The 18,550-nt window shown below is 35.3% G+C and overlaps 1 protein-coding gene across 5 annotated transcripts in view; it reads left to right on the top strand.

Moving 5' to 3' along the window:
• The first annotated feature begins 745 nt into the window (after window positions 1-745).
• The window catches only part of LOC128875584 (GTPase-activating protein skywalker), a 37,807-nt gene continuing 20,002 nt past the window's right edge, over window positions 746-18,550 (top strand). For 2 of the 5 annotated variants that reach the window (XM_054121308.1, XM_054121315.1), the window contains exon 1: window positions 748-1,289. The gene's annotated coding sequence lies outside the window, so the exon portion shown is untranslated. Of the gene's footprint in view, window positions 1,365-18,550 lie in introns of all 5 variants that reach the window. The other 3 variants (XM_054121293.1, XM_054121284.1, XM_054121301.1) reach the window with 3 other exon arrangements.

Raw genomic sequence — 18,550 nt, 5'->3', positions numbered from 1 at the left:
TGAGAAAAATATGCCAAAAGATATCAAATTTTACTTTGCGCGGGAGCCAGAGCCAAACTCCGAGTTGACTTCAGCGACAGTCGCGAAAAAGGTAGGAAACTCCGGGACAAGGACAGAGAGGGCGATACAACAATTGCAGGAGAGACGAGGACAGGGCGATTAAGCTAGCATGACTTTTTTCCAAGATATTGAAGCAAAGAAGCAATTGTTTCTAATAATTCTGGTTTTAATATATTCGTTACACTTTAGCGGATGCGACTCCAAGGCCTGATTTTGCAATTTCGGCCTTAAAACTTTATAAACAATAAAAGTATGTTTGCTATCTTCATTTGATTGTTTTATAAAGCTTTAAGGCCGAAATTGCAAAGTTAGGCCTTGGAGTCGCATCCGCCAAAGTGTAACGAATATATTAAAACGCGGGAAAATTGCAAAGGCCCCTTAAATGCACCTCCTCTTGCGATTCGTATACATGTATGGTAGCAGACGACATGTAGCTGTGACGTCACTTACGCATGCGCAGAAAGGAATTCCTCGAAGGAAAAGTCCCACGAATGTCCATCACTGCCTAGAGTCTAGAGGATTACTAGCAGAAGCTGCTCTTCGTATCCCTCTAGCGGTGAATTTGAGAAGCATCCGAAAAATTTGATCGCTTTTCATGGTCGCTTTTACAATCGTAATTGTAGAGGGCTCTCTATCTTCGCTGTGAACTATGGTTGCGCTCGCCATGGGGGGGCACCACCGGAACAGCTCGAGGCTCAAGAATCGCAATCGCACAGTTGTTCTCGAAAGAATGCAATACGCGGACGTATCGTGGCCGAACTTATGAGGGCGAGCTAATATTTCTTAACGATTTCGTTTGTACCGATACCTGAACGCGAACGATTCGTAATCTCAGCCGCGGGTGAGACACAAGCGCGTAACCGTGGATAATTGACGGAGCCAATATACCAGAGGATATAAGTGACAGCGACGACAGTTGCAATAAATAAGCCGTGGCTTCTCGCACGTACAGATTCGCTAGAAGCTTTCCTCGAAGCCAAGAAGAAAAGTGCGTGTACCGTGAGTGAATAGAGTGCCTCAACCCTGATCCCTGGCTCCTTTAGAGTCGTTGACAGTAGCAGCCCTGATTTCCTGCGAACAATTTTCGCTGATGACGTGCCGTAGACCGGCCCAAGGGATTACAAAAGTGTTGCATGCTGCGTGCTAGGACAAGAAACGAGGGTCTCTCCTGTGGTATTTCGACCGTCGAGGTGGGCACCGACGAGACTGTGGAACTACCTAGATTGGCGGTAAATACACAATTTATCGATAGCGTGTATCCTCTCCAGTGCCGGATTAAGATTTTCTCAACCCCTACGCTACAGGTACTGTGAATACTGTAATATTTCTATAAAGGAAGACAGTTGGAGAACAATTAGGTTCAATTTCATGAAGCTAGTGACAATTGAAATCGAAAAGTTTGCTGTTCATAATTCCATGGAAACAATATCCCCTGGAACTATCATTTGTTCAGTCTTGAGAATACCGTTTTCAATTTTAATGAGGGATAGTCCAGAGATGGGCAAAACCCTAGGCTTCGAATAAATCTGAAGTTTGCTGATGCGTTTGTCTCGTTTACTTTCTCTGGAAAATGTTCAAAAGAGGAAGCGAGACAAACATATCAGCAAACTTCAGATTTATTCGAAACCTAGGGTTTTGCCCATCACTGACGGATACATATTAGAAAAGTAACCGAAAAATATAAGGTAGACGTGATACAAAAAGTCGAATATAGAACTTCCTTCCGGTGTCCGCACGGAATTAATTTTATCGTGGGTCAGATTGACCCGGCGTCCGCCATTCGCCTGGAATGTTACAGTTCGTAGCCTGAAGGTTAATCTCTGGAATCCAGAGACAACAATTCGAATAATATATAAAAACTAAATAGCTTGTGATGCGTTATTTACTTGACAAAAATTATAATGAGAATTACACAATCGAATTATATTTCGCATCGAACGAATAGAAGCTTACAAATTTATTTTATTTACTTTTATTTGACAATCGTATACATGTTTCGTACATCATCCGCGATATAGATTTTCTATTTGTCATCTGTTATTCGAATAAATTATACGATACTTTTGTTCGAAACTTTTGTTTTGAATATTCATTTGATAGCGAGAGCATTAGATAGAACATTTCATCATTGGACCAGAATTTTAATCGACGTTCCGGTTATGTTACCTTTTCTCTTCTAAGAGATCATCCAAGGATAAGAAATGGTCACAATTTGTCATTTGCTGACCAAACAAAATTTGAATTATAGAATGAAATATTTTATAATGATTAAGCAAACATTTGATCATTTAATAGCATAAACCGCTACACAGAATTTTTCGTTATTTATTATACAAAGAAAATTGTGTTCCATCTCCGTCCAAGCTGTAGCCAGTGATGGGCAAAACCCTAGGTTTCATCACGTGATACGGCCCTACATCTCTCTGTATCTTCTTTCTCGCTCCTCTGAACCTTGCCTTTCCTTTTTTACTCAATGTTTGCTCTCCCTATCGCGTCGTGCATCTATCTGGTGTATGTACGATTCGAACTCGATCGAACACACGATAATTCATTCCCATATTTCTCATCATTTGCCCTATATCACCAGTGGTTTCACCCATTCGCCCTCTTACTGGTGTTACCGTATTAATATTGATCAGAGGGCCGAGGTAACCTGGAGGACTCCTAAGCTCCGCCCTGCGCTCAATTCCCTGCGGTAGCCGTTTCTTTCGACATGTATACAAGGTGTTCCAAAAATGTTGTAACACCTTTAAATGGGTGTTTCGGAAGATGATTTAAAACAACTTTTCCCTTAGCGAAAATGTTGTCCGAGACTTCATTGAGGAGATATTAAGCGAAAACCCCGACCAATCAGAGGGCGAGTATACCGGTGGAGCGGTCGCGGTAGCGTATGAGCGCAGCCGCCTAGCGCGTAGCCAACGCTCCACCGGGATACTCGCGTTCTGATTGGTCGGATCTTTTTGTTAATATCTCGTTAACGAAGCCTCGGACGACATTTTCGCTAAGGAAAAAGTTGTTTCAAATCACCTCCTGGACCACCCCTTCCAAGGTGTTACAACATTTTTGGGGCACCCTGTATACACGAGTATCTTTCAGGCCTAAATTACAAAATTCCTTACCCGGTGATTGCGTTCACGGCAGAGCTGAGACTACCTGTAGAATTTCTTTTCTATTCGATTATTCCAACATTTTCACTACTAATTTTCGACGAGCATAATTCGAATATTTTGTGCACAACCGTGTGTGTACAGAATGTCCCGTACAAAGTGTTACAATCTGTTTTCTCGGGAACTAGCGAAGGCATCGATTTCGTTTTTCTTACAGTTAAATGACAGGGGTGAGCTAATCTTTTGGTGAAGTTGCCGGAGAACCTTGCCACTCCGATTTTTTATGACTTTCAAATATGTTGTCAAGGATATTATGATAATGGCTGTCAATAAAAATCGTACACCTATTTTGTTTTTCATGTTCTCGGGAAATATTGGTTGTTTGTTTGTAAACAAATTCTTTTAAATGTTCTCAAACAGAAATGTTTGTTTATATTTAGAGGTTCTCGCTCGTTGCGTCATTGTAGAAGTCTATGATTTTCGATGGCATCGATTTTACGTTTCAGTTGAATTTTTCGAATAAATTGTTATTTGAAGATCATATTATTATACATATCTGAACGTACTTTAATGTCAACTACGTAATGCGATAGGAAAACATATGTATTTACTAGTAAAAAATCATCGATTACCTTGAAATCTCCTTAAAGAATATGACGTTGAAAAAAAAGTATATTGTAGTGTATAGGACTTTTTAAATCATTCAAATTGCATGTAAAATATTTTTTTTGTATTATCACAATTGGAAGAGATATTCAAGTGGCCTGGTTTAGGCGTGACACCCTGTATACGTATAAAATATTTAATAGTCCCAGCCCTAGTTCGAGGACACAAGTCAAGATGATTTACAGGCGTGCAATAAACGTCAAACCACGTCGAGTGGGATCCTCGCATCGCCGTCCACTCGAGAACACGGACCTGTGGGCTTTTTTAGAGGTTAGGTCCAGAGAATTTTGATAGTCAAATTGATTTCAAATCGAATAATAATAAAAGTGTTCCCGATACTTGATATGCTTATCAAATGATAGGTGTAACCTCTTCATTCTGGTCACAGTACTATTATGTACGGTAAAGTTAAAGAAAATGTAAAGTACACAAAATATTCTATTTTTGTGCAAACTTATGTACGATTTCTTCTATATATAATTTTCATATTGCATGTTTGAAAGTATATATATAATAATTTTAGCAGAGAGATTAATTCAACGTAGAGGTTATATTTCTATCACTGATTAAAATTTGTGCCTGAAGCAGGTAACGCAGATATGCCTCATTGAAAATTTCATACATATGAAGAACCAGTCTGTAACTCAAAAGAGGTTTTTCTACATTAGTATACATATATCAATATATTATAGTAGAATCTGTTTTTGTACATATATGTAAACCCACGTGGAATACTATTTATTTTATGTCATCCGCATTCAACTGACTGTTCAATTTTGTGTTCTTCCTTTGTGAATCAGTAGGTGACTGTCTCTTGTTTTTCGTAACTCAGATTTGATAGAAAAACTTCAAAAAAATAAAAAAATTACACCAACTACGTGAAGAAGTAGAGGACTCAAGGAGTTATCATTGAACTTTGCATGAGTTGTCATTAGGGTCTGAACGTCAGCACTGTTGAACACAGCATTTTAGCTGCGCATAGTTGAAAAGCACTAAATTAAGTAGAGCTTAAAATAAAAATAGAAATTATAATTTTCATACTAACATTATATACAGATCACTTAATTCCTTCCATTGTATACTCTATTATTTGCTTCATGAAACAAGCAATTCATCCCTTTGTTTTCTCTTATTGGAATGACTATCGCTGCTTATATCAATCAAAGACTGTAGAAACAGAAAATGCACAAGAATTTACAACGATAGTAGATATACTTTGAGTGCACAAAACTACTTATTAAATAATGGTAAACACTATCTACTTTTAATTATGGATTTCACTTACTCTTTTATTGATGATGTTATATGCTCCTTTACTTGTTGTAATAGCTAAAACATATGTCGCACTGCTAAAACAACTATAATGGTTTTTTAATGCATGCACACACGTATTACAAGACAACATTACTGTCTCTTGTGCATTATTTCTTGCAGTATTTGGTTAAATTTTTTCTTCTATCTTAATAACCTGGATCAAGTTAGTCCTCACTATAACCTAAAAAGACCTTTTTCCTGAGATCTCGTAGTGGTCTGACCCTGTTCTTGTCTCAAAGAAAAAAAACAACAGTCGTACAATCGAATTTGAAGAAAATATCAGCTTATAGGGGACGATGAGACGAAACTTTTTTCATATGTACAGTTTAGTCATACAACGTTTATTTTCAGAGATAAAAATTGAAAACTTAGAAGACCTTTTTTCCTGAAATTCAATATTTGTAACGAACTCGTAACTTTGCAATTTTTCTTTTCAGAACTAAGCGTCCTATGAATAAACTGTGAATACAAAAAAGGTTTTCTCTCATCATTCCCTATAAGCTGATATTCTTAGAAAAATTGATTTAACGAATATAAACATTTTTCTGAGACATTTCTCGAGGGGCGTATATATACACCCTTCGCAGTCAAAGAGTTAATTATTGAAAAAGTCACTATAGATTTTGTCTAACGTAATATCTAGAAAAATAAAACGAAGATGCCTTTTTTTTGTCTACAAAGAGGTGCATACAGAGTGATATGTAACCGAGAACCGGTGTCGAATGGTAACTGTGAATAGTTCAATAAAGATGACGAGTTCGTTCGCGATAAAGGCACATGCATTTGTCGCAGGTACGCGTGCTTTGAAACCGGCGAAGATCAAAGATTCTTTCGTAATATTGCATCGCGCGACCGGTGTGCGTTCTCGTCATTGGAAACCGTGCAGTTTCGTTGACGCCCGAAAACCCGAGGGACCGCGTATACCGAATTACATAAGTCAATTAGTCTATTTTCAGATAGCAAAATTCTTAAACGTGCAAGTTATAGGCGGACCATCCGCCCTGGTGCTCAGCCGATTACTTTTAAACGCTCCTGCATAAAACCAACATACGTAGATTTTATTCGGTGTATGAATTCGTTCTATGCCGTTATATTCAATCATTTATAACTTTACTTTAAATAGAAATATTTAATCGTAATTTTTTTATTATAGGGTACATTACCAATCTTCTAGGTCGTTGACAATAGTCTCTATTACAATGACTCTATACATACAGTGTACAGATTATTAAAAATTGCACACTTACCGATTCGAACGATTTCTTTTTATTATACATTAAAATTGTACGTAACGACTAAAAACCGCATATCTACGTATAATCTAATGGTCCTTTATTTACTATTACACAAATATTACAAAAATTCTAGTAATGTAACAAATTTGCCGAATAATTTGACGCGTAACTGTTCGTAGGTCGTTTTAATGTTAGCCAAATGTTTTCACACGTGAAAATTAGTGCCAATACGTGCAGTTTGCTTGGAAGACGAATTTCACGTGCACGTCATCCTCAAACTATGTACGTACTTCTTATTTGTGATATAGAGGGACAAACATTCGAATAATAAACAACAAACATAAGAAAAGGCGACTAACGATTACTGCGTGACCGAGTTTTTTTTTTTTTCTTTTATTCGAGTAATAATTCATTCGATTCCACAGTTGTTTAGACAATTTTTCTTACGAAAAGGAGAATAATGGTACATGATAAGTAATTTTACTTCCGGCTTTCATTATTGCAATATGTTTTATTTATGGAAATGTAAATTAACGGAAATGTAAGCAAGACTAGTGAAAAGATAAAATGGGTGGGTAATATTTTAATTAATATATTAAATAAAGTCTTATTCGTCGAATTGATCGAATGTTTCATTCCATTTGTTAGTTTGTTTTTTCTTGTGCCAGTGCATAAAAGTGTCGATTAGTTAGTAGGAACAGCTGCGTGAATTCGCAAGCAGACGAAAACGTTTCATTTCTGAAAATAAATGTACGTTTTCATTTGCTTTCATCGTTAGCGACCAAACGTAAAATGCCGACAATTTTTTAACTAAATGAGAATTTATTCAAGCACAACGATCAATTTTGTTTCACGAGCGGTGTGTACGCGAGCAAAGGCAAATTAGTACTGACGACGGTACACGCGTTAGTGGTAACGGATTAAAAAACACTGTACGGATGCTCGACGTGATGGTTGTATAGGGGATTCGCATGATTCGAATTCCACGGTGCTTGTTAACTGCGAAAATTAACATCGTGCGCATAATACGGCATATAATCTTCGCGCGTACCAATAATAACATTTTTATTTACATAAAACAATATACAGTACGTCCCCTTTACCATCGTTCTTTAAGGACAAATTTTTTAAAGTTATACAAAATTGATTTAATTTTTTCACTTATTTTTACGCGTTCTCTTTATAAAATTAGTGTACACTTCGTGGAAGTTTGTTCCATTGGTGAATTTATTTAAATTGCTCTTTACTATAATTATAATAGAACTCATTTTTATCTCCGTGATTTTACTTACAGTATTATTTATTAGGAGTATGCAAAAGTTTCCGGCGTTCAAACTTTTATGAATTTTGCAAACATTGGTATTTATATTCTTGGTAACATTTTCTTTTAACATTTGGCAATGATATTCTGTGAAACCGTTTTTTTCGTTGTTTTGCGAAAGTTACGTGTTTTTGTATACCGTTGAAAATGTTGAAATACGCCGAAAGACATGATAAAGTGATATTCCAACACAATGCAAGACTACATCTTCGCAAATCAGTCAAGGACACATTGGAATCCGACACATTGGAATCCTTCAAATGGGAACTTCCACCCAACCCGCCTTATTCACCGGATATACATACCTCCGTCGGACTATTACCTTTGTCAATTAATGAGTAGCGGTTTGGCAGACTTCGATTGGATCGCATCTAAAAATGAAGAATTCTTTTCCAAAGGAATCCATGCTTTACCTGATAGGTGGGCAAAGGTTGTAATCGACGATGTATTTCATTTTGGTCTATTAATAAATGAGTTTTTCAAATAAAAAAAAAACGGCGGAAACTTTTGCATACTCTCAATAGCTAATTTAGGACAATATTAGGTATAGAAATGTATTCTTTGTATTAATGTCTTTACATTGAATCGTTTATAACTGTAGTTTAAACAAAAATGCTTGCACGGCATTTTGTTACGTTAAATTATTAACCTTTCAAGTCTCAACCTAACGGCCATTGCAATATGTACACAAAAACATAATATAATTAACAATAATTCTGCAGTGAATAGTTTTCCAACAGATTTAAAGTTTTATTCACTGGAAATAATTTTAATTTAAAAAAAAAAAAGGAAGAAACTAATCGTATACACACAGGAATGTATCAGGGTCTCGAAGAAGATTAGTATCATTTTCGACCGACTTCGAATAGGAGGAGGTTACTCAATTCGACACGTATATACAGGGTGCCCCAAAAATGTTGGAGGTCCTTGAAAGGGGTGGTTGGGGAGGTGATTTGAAACAACTTTTTCCTTAGCGAAAATGTTGTCCGAGGTTTCGTTAAGGAGATATTCAGCGAAAACTCCGACCAATCAGAGCGCGAGTATGCCGGTTGAGCGTAGGCTACGCGATAGGCGGCCGCGCTCATACGCTACCACGGCCACTCCAACGGTATCCGCGCGCTCTGATTGGTCATTGTTTTCCGTTAATATCTCCTCAACGAAGCCTCGGACAACATTTTCGCTAAGGAAAAAGTTGTTTCAAATCACCTCCCCAGCCACCCCTTTCAAGGACCTCCAACATTTTTGGGGCACCCTGTTTTTTTTTTCAGTCTTCAAAGATGACTTTATGCAACCTCATAATGGCCTCATAAAATTAGTAGCATAATTGTCCCCAATTCAGCTGCCGACACTCTCTACAACGATAATTGTAGCAACATTAAACATTATTGAGAGGTAGTAGCAGTCATTTTCCATGATCGACTCTTAACCCAGAATCCCAAATATAGGTTGCACCTTCTAAATCTATAAAAGAGGTCAAGTGGTACTCGAGTCGCTCGAAATGTAAAAAGGTTGAATCGATATAATCTTAATCCGCCGATTATGGTTACCTTAAATGCTGAGCAGCGGTATATCCTCGCCCTGCTTGTGACTCACGCGAATTACGAAATTCAGAATGAGCGTTGAGCATGCGGATAAACGTAACGCTCTTGTAACTTTCGATGCAACACTCTGATATTAATCGTTTGCGGAAGTATCGAGCATGTTCAAACAGAATAGATCTCTTGTTATTGATACAGACGAACCGAAACAAAACTTTCTGAATATTATGTAATTCATAAGGAAGTACGTAGACATATTTGAAGTATTTACGATTTGTATGAAAGTAGGAAATTACGCTTGGTTAGAATCGGGCTCATCCTGGCGAGTTTAAAAGATTCGAATGTTACTAACAATAAGAACTTTTGAATATCCTAGTTTGTGAACATAGTTATTCGAATATTTGACTGTCGAATACCGTGGTGTCGGTACTTGACTATTTACGATTGTTGTTCCGTGAATTTATTTAATGGAGGATAATAACAAAATTTCACTTGATTATTCTTTGATTAAATATAAATCGTATGAGCCTATTACAATTTAAATTGGTCACTCTAGTTTTATGAAAAACGATGTAAAAATTCGGAATTTTTATAAATTCAATTATAACGCAATTATATTTTTCAACGTGACTATCTCGAAATAACTACCTTAAATTCATTTCAATGTTTGAGTATTTGAATAGCATTGTTTCAGTATCTATGTAATATGTAAAGTTACCATTATACAAACATTTGTGTATTCGAATAACATTGTTCTAATGTCTAAGTGTTTGAATACCGTTACTTCAATATTTGACTGTTGAATAGCATCATTTCAATATCCGAGTACTAGAATGCTATCATACAAATACTTAAGTATTTGAATATTATTGTTTCAATTTGAATGTTCGAATAACATTCTTCGAATACTTTACTGCTGAATAACATTGTTTCAATGTCTGAGTACTTGAATTCCATTCTTCTTCTATTCGAGTGCATATTATTGTTTGAGTAATAATAAGAAGAACGATAAACTTCGAGACTTTAAAACATATCTATTTAAGAGTCCATTTTGCTCCATCTCCACTGTCGAGAATTTTATCGTTATTATTATTATTGTAATTTTCTATGAAAAGGGAACATCGAACGAAATTTTATAGATGTTTCGCAGGCTTGCAACCAAAACTGATTCGATATAGTTTCGCAGTCTGTTTTTATACTCGACGACAGAACGAAGAAGATGCGAAAGCTTGGCTCGGAAAAACGATTCGCACGATCGCACGACCGACCCTCCGCAGCACTTGGGTCGGTGTCGTTAAATCACGATGATTACGGCATTGGGCTTTATTACTCGGAAGTAGGCAGTTCTCGTTTCAGGGACTTTCGTGTATAGGTAGAACGAGACGAAACGAAACGAAACTGTGATCCGTCTGGTTCTAAGCCAGAGATAGAGAAAATTTTATTTGAATAAAGTGATACGATATTAATGTTCTGCTAATAAATTCTTATTTCTAAAGTTGCAAGAAGAAAGGTTTGACGACGAGGTTAGAAGAGATAATACGAATAAAGTAACCGAGGCTTAAGTAACTACGATTTCATTTAAAGTCTTTATTAAAGAAGGTAAAGAAATATTATTTAACATTTTTATATGAAATAAAGAAGATTGAAGATGAAAATAAAGGGGAAATTTGAGAATCAAAGAAAGAAGAAGATAGAGTAAGAATTTATTTAATGTCTTTATAGCAATTTTAATTGTTTTTTAACCGACTTCGAAAAAGGAGGAGGTTACTCAATTCGATAAATTTTTTTCTTTTTTTTGTTTTGTACGTTCACCGATTGCGCCGGGATGGCTTGACCAATCGGAATGAAACCTCTTGCATCTTATTGTGCAGCATGTCTCTCTGTAGGTCCCATTATCAAGACATTTTGCGATTTGGTCATTTAAGATTTATTTTAAACATGTTTGTCAACTTTGGTAAATAAGAGACATTAGAAAAAGCAAAACACTAGGATGATCTAGAAAACAAATTTTGTATCGCATACAATTTCGTATTTTATGTTACACCAGCAGTTTATTCGTAATGTTTACTGTATTCAACTATTACGTTTTTAATCCCAAATAATTGCTCGATGAAAAATAATTACTAATCTTTTCACCTAAGCATACCAAATTTCTATAACCATTTTTCGTTCCGTTTTATGTAATTAATTCTTTTAAAGTTATCATGTTGTCCTTCGCAACGTATATTTTCTTTATTATATTGTAGAAATATAATCTTTTTCATATTAATTATAAAAAATAATGTTTCAAAAATATTGAGAAAACGACACCTAGTAATTAATTAAAGTTTGAATTGTCCCTTGTAAGTATTTCGTTCTATGATTCAAGTTCGTGTTATTATTTAACAAGTAATGGATACACAGTTGCTTATCTTTAGTTCGTTGTTCGATGTATTTATGTAATACGAAGTTTGCTAATCTCTGATCCTAGGGTTGGTAATCGTATGCGCCGGGATTTTTTTTAATTCGTTAATCAGCTCTCGACGTTTTACAGAACGTATCAGACAATTTAGCCCTTCGTCCGCGTTTAGTCTTTTACGACGTCTCTGCCTACGTAATTAAACTTTTTACAGCGTATAGCGGTTGCAATCATTCAATTTCCTTCCTCCTTTTTTTTCTTCTGGTTTGAAGCTTAAATCAGCGACGGTAGATTTCCAATGGTTATTGCGACGGTGCGTGGCTAGATTCCTCAAATACTATAACTCTTAATTTTACTACTAATATACATGTGGATAATAATATTCCAAATTAATTGATATATTAATAGATATTAAACTAATATATGAAATTGATTTCCAAGTCACTTATCTTTAATTTTGTAGTCAAAGTACAGTAAAAATTGTGTCGTTATGCTTAATCTTCCTTGCTGTCTTCGTTGATAACAGCTGTCACTTCTTCAACGTTAAACGTTTTGCTTAGTGTAAGACGTGTTAAATAATATCGTGGTTGATAAGATACTTGACAAGAGAAGCAGTGGCATGAGCGCTCCAATATTATTCTTATGTATATATTGCTTGTTAGAACGTTATAAAAATATGTTCTTATTACTTGCAAATAAGTATTTATCATTGTTACATTATTAGAAATTAAAAAAAATATATATATATATATATTAACTGGAGATTCGAACCTACGTTGTAATTGTTAGATATTTAGTTTTCTTAATACCTACACTGTTTTGATCAGTGTCAAAACATTAAGAATTATGTGTTTCATAAAAAGTATACAAAAATTCTGTATTCCAGTTCCTCTGACACACCGAAACAGCTAAAAAAATCGGTTTTTGATTTTTCCAACTACGGCGCACCACACATAAAATTATGAACAAAATTGAGGATAATAATAACAATAATATACACTTCCCGTAATTATATAGTCGTAGTTCTCAGATTCCTTCGATGCCGAGCCAGCATTTTTCATAATTTGTTGCGTTGTTTATTTTTCACAGCTTGGATTTAGAATTGAAAAATCTGAAAAAATTATGAAGCATGTAGCTCGCCAACTGAAATATTTCTGATTTTTGTCAAAATTTTTCATGCAACGGGACGAAAGAAATTGGTCAAAAACGTGATATTTGTTTTTTTTTTTCTTGTTCACTCCACCACCAGTCGAAATAGGGACTTGAAACTTGGCATAGATTAGTCTTTTTTAAAGGCAATTTTTGACCCCTAAAACCGCCTATACTCTTTCACGAAGCTTCGAGCGCTTCCTCCATGTTTGCAAACACGTTTAAAGAAAAGATTTATCTGATTTTCGTGTGCGTTATTATTTCACGGTTAATTTGCTCGGGGCCTCGCCATAGTAGATCACGAGCTGTGACGATCGATGATAAATATGTTGTGATACGATCTACACGCGATAACGAGCGTCTTGACGAATAGCTGTCGATTAAATGCGGTGCTATCAAAAGCTTTTAATCGTTTTCGCGTGAATCTGATATTTAAATGTCAATCTGAATGTGTCAAATCACACGGCACGAGAACGAAACACCGAAATATCTCGAAGGACGCGAAACAATGATCGATCAAAGTTTCTATAGACGCCCGCTGTACGCGAATGAAAATAAAGTTCAGAAAAATGTACTTCCTGTTGGAAGTCCGAAATTTGGATATGCTGTGGTCTTTAGTGATATTTGAACGTATCTCAAAGGTTTTTGAAAAATTTTGAAAATTGCCGGTTTTACAGCTGTTCAAAGTTTTGTGCTACTTTTTTTATTTAAAAAAAAAAAATGGCTATTGAACTAGGCAACGGATGAAAATGACTTTCTACGTGCGCATAATGAGGACATGGAAGTATCAAATAAAAATGACTTCAGAACAAAGATAATTTTTTTTTAATTGTTTTTAACAAACGCCTTGATTTTATACCGAGCATGTATTTAAAAATATGGAAAAATATGAGTTTACAGCCCCATTTTTCCTCTTTCTGGAGGTACATTTAAAAAGATGGACAAATTGAAATTGAGTGAATGAAAATTGATCGAAGGGAACACCTCTCTTAACCCTCATTAGGGGCGTCCTTGTCATTTTTATAGATTTCACTAAATGAATCTTTGGTCGAATGAATCTGAAAATAACTCAAAGCAATTGAACAACAGGTATCCCTATTGCAGACACCCTATATGTGTAAGTAAAACCAATTTTGGCATTTACAATTGTTTAAAAATTAATCAATACTTGTAATTATTCGCTATTAGTTTAATTAATCTGGAACTACAGAAGTATTGAAAATGAAGACAGAATTCTCATTTATTTATAAGTTTGCACAAAATTAGCTGTCAATTTCACACAGCTTCGATTTTCTTAATAATGATGTCTCACGCGAAACAAGTTTACTCTGTTTTTTCGACTGATTTTTTTCACGAGAAATTACCCACTACTACGACCATCTACTTGTACCATTATTCTCAGAACATCCTGTATACATGAACGCATTTCTATCGACACGTCTCGAAATTTGGTGACTTGCGCATTTCTTTCAAAATGTTTTCAATACGGTTCCGGTTAGCGTGGCCCGCTGTTCGCGAATTATTGCACAATACGTCCGCATTTCATTAAACGCTAATGGTCGCGTAATTACAACTCACCTGTAAACGTAACATTCACGTAACACGTTCAGGCCTGTTTACGCGCGATTATCGATCCATACCACCAGTAAGCCGCCGCGGTGCTGTCCGATTACGCGCCAAAAATGCACCAAAGATAAACAGCTGATTGGCCGCTATCGCGAAATCAGCTGACTTGCTGCACAGAAATCGATCACTGACTACGAAAAGGTCTCTAGCGAGGCCCCTGAAAGGAACGACATCGTTGCCAGGCGATTCTTACCTCGTTTTGAGGTGAACGAACGTAGAATTCTTTTCTTTAACGAGGATCAGAAGATGTAAATAAAGACAATATTAAACGAAACAAAAGTATTTAAATAAAATAAAAGAATAAAAAAATATATAACCGACTACGAAAATTATTAGATTATGCCACTTATTAAACTGTACGCTTTACATTAATAAATGAAATGTTTATTTATTTGAAAATATTATCAACACAAGAACGACTCGTCTTTATTATATTAACACGATACGTCTGGCAAGGAGCAGCAAATCAATGATATTGAAAAACAAACAAACAACGCTTATTATAAACAATCTGAAATATACAATTATCAAATCGATCATACCGAGTATGAAACGATATTTAATTTTGACATATTTCAATAAAAATCATTAAAACTTCACTAAAAATATGAAATAATTTCTAATTAATTTGTATGAATACCCTTCAGCTCCAGATATAATTGCTTAAAAGTATGACGAAATGCAGTAAAAAGTATGAAATAATTTCTATTTAAACTTATTATTACTCACCAGCTCTATTACTCTCACTCCCACTCACACTCTCACTCCCACTCCCACTCTCACTCTCACTCTTTCACTCCCACTCTCACACTCACTCTCTCTCACTCTCACTCTCTCCCTCATTTTCGTACTCGTCGGTCACTCACCTGTCGTACGCCTAAACGTCTTGTTGACGTATCGCAAACTTTATTGGAAAATCTGGAATTATCAAGGAATTTTAAAATCATTTCTTTGCGGCCACCCTGATCTGGAAAGCGTGAAAATAACTTCAACGCCTATAACGGACGGATACATATCATTAAAATAGCACGGTGTCGCGTGAGTCAAAGAAAAAATACTTGGATATAGTTCGCGTACCTAGTGTCATGTGATTTGGAATGATGCCATCAGAAGCGAGTTTTCCGAGGCGCGTATTCGTAATAAAGGAAAAGGTTTCGGGCTTGGTTTCGAGCATCAGATTCCAAGTCTCGATGAGTTCATCAACATTTCTTAATAATTGTGTAAAGGTAGTTATTTCGAGATAATCACGTTAAAAAGTATGATCGGAAACTTTTGTGAAAATACAATTTTATTGCTCTCGCACACGTACATTATAAGTTGAAACGTATATTTCAAGGTCATATTATTATACACACCTTAACTTATTTTAATGTCATCTACATAATGCGATAAGAGAAAATATGTATTTATAAATGAAAAAACATCGATGACCTTGAAATCTCCTTAAAAAAATAGGACGTCGACAAAAAAGTATATTGCAGCATATAGGGCTCTACAAACCATTCAAATTCCATGTAAAATATTTGTTTGTATTATCACTATTGGAAGAGATATTCAGGTGGCCTGGTTTAGGCATGACACCCTGTATAACGTCAACAAAGTTAATTATTATTGTAACTATCATCGATGCGTCACACTTGAACCTTGGAGAAATCCCTAAGAATGTTTAAAAATTGTTCGCAGATCTCCAGAATGCTCTGACGAAAAGTCCAAGTAACACGAATTACTCGTTAATCAAGCGCTAATGAAGTAATTGCACGTTCCGTTCAGCCAAGTGTAGCAGCCTAGAACGGCAAAGATTCTAGAAAATTGGCAATTAGGAGGCCGCTTCGGAACGACGGAGCCTGGTATGGTTTGGACACTATCGATCAAAAGTATGCGAGACCACCTAACTTATTGTCACTGTTTACAATGGCTGTAGAATGTATTCTACTTACTTATTGTAAGTTAATAATATCGATAGAAACTTAGGAGATCAATTAGGGATACATTACACCTTTTACGTACAAGGTGTCCCATTTAAGGAGGCCAATATTAGATATCTCCGTCGGTATAGAATCAGCCATTTTGAATTTCGAAATTCTGATGACAGATTCATAATCAGCGACCACAAAAACGATAATGTACCAATTTTTTTTATTTATCTGTCAACTCCTATTTTTGGCCTGGTTTTCGCGATTTCGGAAATTGTTTATAAATCTATTATATGTACACGTAAAATAAAGAATAATTCATCATGTTAATGGCCGAGTCAAAAAAAAAAAAGTTTATTTTTATGCCCATTTATTGTAGAGTCAGGGTGGTGTAACCCGTTAAATGTTTTAAATATGAGTTGTTGTTGAAAGAAGAATTTCTATTTTTGGAACATTTATAAAAGAAATAATAAAATAGGTTCAGATTAAAAAAATTTTATTTATTAAATTCATTCACAGGAGACGTTAGGATCAATTATATTTTCGATTACAACATAGACCTTATTGCGCATTGTTTGTGGCGATATAAGCAATGTATACGCAAAAAAAGAAAACAGCTTAATAAAAATACGTCCGTAGTGAAATCTAAAATTATCGGAGTGTTAGGTGTTTCACACGCGTTTCCGTCCACGCAATAGTGATTCGCAATATCTGGTCTGTTATTTCGCGCGGAATAATGCGTTCGTCGAGCTCATGAATTATTCAGCAGATCCAGGGGGAATGAGATGATAACTTCGACGGATCGTTGGAATCAAGGCTACGGTGAGAATTAGCGAGCGGCGTACGCATATTTGGCACTTGGGCAATTGTAACGAGAAATTTCTCGCCAGACGTTTAACTAACCGGTGGCGTTTTTCTTTCTTAAATGGTATGCCATTATTATGCAACGACGTCGCGTGCTCCGCTCGTTTATCGCTTCAATTATTCTCCGAGCTGTTCGTTTTTCCGTCGAACGTAATTTTCTGCCAACGAGATGTCGTAAAGAATTCCATTTCTATACAATTAGAATGCACGAGCAGGGATGACAACATTTTTGTTCGAGTAATAGGCAACGAATAAAAAAACTTTATAATTTTATAGCTTAATAATTCGTTGACAGTCGTTAAAAATTGTACACCTAGCGATTCGAACGATATCTTTTTATAATACATTAAAATCGTACTTGATGACTAAAAGTCATATACCAACGTATAATTTAATGCTCCTTTATTTACAACGTTACAAAAACATTACACAAATTGTAATAATGTTTGGTAAATTAAATAAAATTTGCCATTTCGTAAGAAACCTTGATGTCAATAAAAACCGTACACAAGAAATTAGCTATTAACCGACTTCGAAAAGGATGAGGTTAGTCAATTCGACATGGATACATATTTTGTTTACAATCTGCGAACCGCATATTTATGACGGTGCCGACCGTAATACTTTTAACTGCCGACGCTATAGCAATATAAAACTTACAACTCAACACTCATTTTGTAAATTTGCGATCAATTAAATGAAACGATTAAACAAGACACAAAGTTAGTACTAAATTAGTCGACACATAAGAATAGCAACACTAACATTACTACTTAGTTAATTACTAATTAACTATGGCCAAAATTATTTCTTATCGTCTCATATAATATTGAAATTCAATAATAGAAATGAACGAAATGATTTAAACAAACTTTCCCATATAAATAAGAGAAAAATACAAAAACAGAGCAACATTTGGAATTTGTTTATCTTTACTCCACTGTTCATTACTCCGGTATTTATTTATAGATTTTCTCTCACCGAAGCTCGTTTTCTTCGTAAAAGTGCGATCTATACGTAAACAATAAGAAACTGGACATAATTTGACAGTTTATATTTTTGCATGGCGATAAAAGAAATTTTCGTGTTCTATTTTAGCCCAAAAGATCGAAGTTTCTCGAATGTTACAAGCAATCTTTGGAAATTCGATTACCTTTAATATGGTATCTTACACAACCCAGTCGGACCTTTCTAACTCGAAATATGGCCTAAAATGTGAAGCTATCTTAGAAAAAAATCGAAAAAAATTCAAAAATGTATATCTCCAAAAATCTATTAAGAACGAAATGGTGGCATTGAATGTACAATTATTTTGTTGTTGTTGTTGTTGTTGTTGTTGTTGTTGTTGTTGTTGTTGTT

Source organism: Hylaeus volcanicus, chromosome 1, assembly GCF_026283585.1.
Source record: "Hylaeus volcanicus isolate JK05 chromosome 1, UHH_iyHylVolc1.0_haploid, whole genome shotgun sequence".
Lineage (NCBI taxonomy): Eukaryota > Metazoa > Arthropoda > Insecta > Hymenoptera > Colletidae > Hylaeus > Hylaeus volcanicus.
Note: the sequence above shows the minus strand (reverse complement) of the source record. Positions and strands in the feature narration are given on the sequence as shown.